At 51.7% G+C, this 4,039-nt stretch overlaps 1 pseudogene; it reads left to right on the top strand.

Moving 5' to 3' along the window:
- The first annotated feature begins 224 nt into the window (after positions 1-224).
- Positions 225-1,727, top strand: LOC132361532 (hemoglobin subunit mu-like; annotated as a pseudogene).
- Positions 1,728-4,039: the final 2,312 nt, after the last annotated feature.

Genomic DNA, 4,039 nt, shown 5'->3' with positions numbered 1-4,039 from the left:
AAGGACAGGAGGGAAGAGACTTTCCTTTGTGAGGGTGGGCAGAGGCAGAGAAAAGGGAAAAGAGCCATGAGAGAGAAGAGCATCTCCCCTTGCACTTGACCCCCAGACTGAATTTGAGGGCCCTGCAAGAGGCTTTAGCAGAGAAGCTGATGGCACCATTTGGTAGAGATGTCTCGAGACTGAGGATCTAAGCAGAGCAGCCTTGGGACCCCCAGTGACGAAGGATGGTTGGCACACAGTGAGCAGGTGGCCCTTTCCCCAGCTCTGCCTGAAACTCAACATCCCAACTCTGCCGAACAGGAATTGGTAACTTTGAGGTACAGGCGCTGGGGGGACCGCCCTCCCCACTCGCCCCTGCTCCCGCAGGCTCCTCACGGTGTACCCCAGCACCCAGGCCTACTTCAAGCCCCTGGGCAGCCACCCTGACAAGGTGCAGCTGCTGAGCCACGGACCACGCATGCTGGAGGCGGTGGGCATGACCATGCGGCATGCGGACAACCTGCACGCGGCCCTGAGCCGCTCGCAGACGGGCATGCACGCGGGCTACGCTTGGACCCCACCAACTTCCCACTGCTATCCAGTGTCCGATCTTGTTGCAGGGCAAGTTCACAGTGGAGATACAGACGGAGTGGGATAAGTTCCTGATGGGCCTGGCAGTGGTGCTGAGGAGAAGTTCCAGGCCCCGCGAGTATAGGTCTGCGCATGTCAATAAACGGGCCTCAAAAGGCTGGGCAAAGTTTAAAAAAACAAAAAAGAATTGGAAACTTTGGAGACAGCACCCGTGGCATGGACTTTGGTGTCTGGCTTCTGTTAACTTCTCCAAGCTTCCGTGAGCAGCAGACACACGAGAAGCAGGGAAAAAGGGAAACGGAGAGGTTGCCATATGGAGACACAACCAACAGACAGGTTTACCGGCACAGTTGAGGCACCCTTTTGGTGACTTCCAGAAAGAACTGGAGGACATTTTGAGGGGCCTGAGAGCCTTGTTTTACTTGGGATATTGCAACAGAAAATGTCTGGGCATACATATACATGCATTTCTTTTAAAGTCTGGCGGGATAATGGTTTTCTTGGGGAAATGGGATTATGAGAGGAGGGAGGAAATTCCACCTTCTATTGTATACATTTCCAGGATGTTTAGTTTTTTTATAAGGAACATATATTACTTTCATAATAGTAACATACAAAAAGGTAGCCCCATTGAGAAAAACAAAAACAAAAAATACCCAGAATATGGCATTTGGCTTTCAAGGATGGAGCTCTGCTCTGCAGTGTGGCTGGTGACAGTATGAGCCCACAATTAGTCATCTAGTGTATGTTGTGACCTGTGACAGGGGATAAAGCACAGAGCAGTGAGATGCACGAGAGCTTCCCCGGCCTCAGTGTCTGGAACTAAACCACATCCAAGGGCAAAAGCTGGTTCGGTGGCCAGCATGGAATGTCAGGGCTAGTGATTATCCCTGGCATAGGGGCCCTGACTTGTTCTGCCTTGAGATCTCTTAGAAAAACACATCCTTTTGTGAGCAGTCAACTCAGGGTTCAAAGAGTTTCTCTCTCACCCATGCTAGGTTGCAAGTGAGAGATGGAACTGAGGTCTCACGATCTGCTGCCCTCATGAAAATGTCCAACGTCTTCATCGTGATTCACAAGACCTGGCCCCTGCCTTCCTCTCCAGCCTCATCTATCTCCTCTTCCAGCTTGTGTTCCTGGCACTGAACCTGGTGTGATCCCCACACAGCCTCCTCTTTCTAACCTGGACCCCCTCCCCTGCCCCTTCCCTCACTCTTCCATTCCCAGCTGCATTGTCATCCCCTGCAGAGAGTCCTCCCTGAGCCCTCACTGGGTGAGACAGCCTCCTCTCTCCTGCCGGACACCCTGGGTCGTGCTCTGAAACATCACCACTCTGTAGAATGGTCGCCTGACTGCATGTCCGTGGCCCCCAGCTAACGGCAGCTTTTTGTCTGGCAAGGGGAGAGTATTACCGCAATGGCCTCCCGTTCTGGGCATGAGGCTCCGCAAATATTTGCTGAACAGGAAACCTGCTGGCCTGGACTCACCCTTCAGGCATCCTCACGTGAGGCACCCCTGCGTGTTGGCTGACTCACCTGTAAGCTCCTCACAGTTCATGAGGGAAGGATGGTGGCACAAGTCCAGGAAATAACTGCACTTACTAAAGCATCTCTTCCTGGAAGAGAAACGTCAACACAAAAAGAGACTTAAATGCTCACAGAGGTAACTGGGACTGCAGACCTCCCACACAAAGTTCTCACTGGGTCAGTTTACCAGGAACAAGTAGGAGTCACAGAGCCTGGCAGGGCAGAGGAAAGCACAGGGCACTGGAATTCTAGCTGAGGCCCTACCCCAAACCTCTGTGACTGTGGGCAAATCCCTTCACCTCTCAGGCCTGTCTGCCCTGAGGCCTGTGGAGTAAAGGCTGGGTCAGAGGCTCCCTAAGCCCTGTGGGGAGGTAAGAGAAGAGCCGACCAATCTGAAAAGCACATCCGCTGGGCTCCACCCAACACTGACCTCAGCCCTGGATACAGCCCAGCTCCAATGCTCCTGCCTCATACAAGCTCTCCTCACAGCAGACATTCAGTCTGGGTCACAGGGCAAGAACCTCACCAAGGCCCTTGCCGTTGGTGCTTTTTACAAACAAGCAAATCTAGACAGGACTGGCACCTTTCCTTTGAGGCGAAGGATGCAGGCCTCCTCACACCCCGTTTCCCAGGGTACAGGTTTTACTCGGACCTTATTTCTCCAAGACCAAGCGATCACTGGCCCCATAGTGCTGGGCTCTGTCACCAGCCTGAGCCTCCCTCCCTGCGGCAGCGCTGGAGGCAAATCCGTACCCCCTTTCCGAGGTGCTGGAGTTGGGAGGCTACTGACCATGTTACAAGGTAGAGGGGACACGTCTATTGCCACGGACTTCGCTGAGCTGGGGGACAGGGGAGAGTTTGTTGATATTTTTCCTCCATTCTGCTAAATGCACAGGCTTGGGCATCAGTCAGACCTGGGTTCAGGTGTCAATTCTGCCTCTTTCTAATGAGTTGACATTGGGCCAGCTTGGTTTCGAATCTGCAGAGTGGGGACAGAATGCCCACCTCGAAGGCTTACCTTGCAGGGTTGTTATGAGGATTAAATGCAACGACATCTGTCAAACACACAGCACAGGACCTGTCTAGTTGCTTAGCGAATGTCAGCAACTGTTACCAGCCTGGAAATGTCTGGTAAGAGCAATGGGGCTTGTGTTTTTAAAAGAATTTCCCCATGAGTCATGATGAGAATCAAATCCTGATCCCATAGCCCAGAAGTCAGGTCTTTTCATGCCACCCCACTCACCACCGCCCCATAGTTCCAGCTACTTTAGATTAAACAACTGAGAACTGTAAAAATGAAAATCGCCAGGCAAAGACTAGCCTGTTCCTGACCCCAGCGGCAGACCCAAACCCCAGGAATCCCCACAGCTCAGATCTGCTGTCCTTTCTGCCCGGGCAGCGCAGCCCTGAGATCAGGATGCCCAAATTCAAGTTATTGACTTTGAGGCTGCAGTGCCTCTACCCCAGTGAGCTTTTGCTTACTTATAGTGAGACCTTCGGAGTAGTTACTTTTTAATCTCATGAAAGATCCCTGCGGCCTGCTTTGTAGAGGAATAAGTACCAGGAAGTTGGGAGCACTTTCAGAATGCGTGATAACGGGTGGCACCTGGAACTGAGAGGTGGGTGTCCAGGTACCTCTGCCAGCTCTGGGGCAATAAACCTTTTTGTTCTGTTTGGGTTGGCTTCAGTTTCTTTTTTAACAAAACCAAACCAAAGGATCAAGATGAGACAGGCAATAGGGTTAATAAAGACTAATGCCCCAAATGTAAGTTAGCTTCCTCAGCCAAATTCTCCCTGAGTTGATTAATAAATAAGCCAGTGATTAAGCTGCTCTAGCACATTTTATTCTGTAGCCCAGAAGGAATCCTTCCCAGTAGGGGGGACTTAGACACTAGATTAGTAGCTTCAGTCCCTGTTCAACTTCCCTGTGCCTGTGTCTGCTG

Source organism: Balaenoptera ricei, chromosome 1 (assembly GCF_028023285.1).
Source record: "Balaenoptera ricei isolate mBalRic1 chromosome 1, mBalRic1.hap2, whole genome shotgun sequence".
Lineage (NCBI taxonomy): Eukaryota > Metazoa > Chordata > Mammalia > Artiodactyla > Balaenopteridae > Balaenoptera > Balaenoptera ricei.
This window is presented reverse-complemented; position numbering and strand designations above follow the sequence as displayed.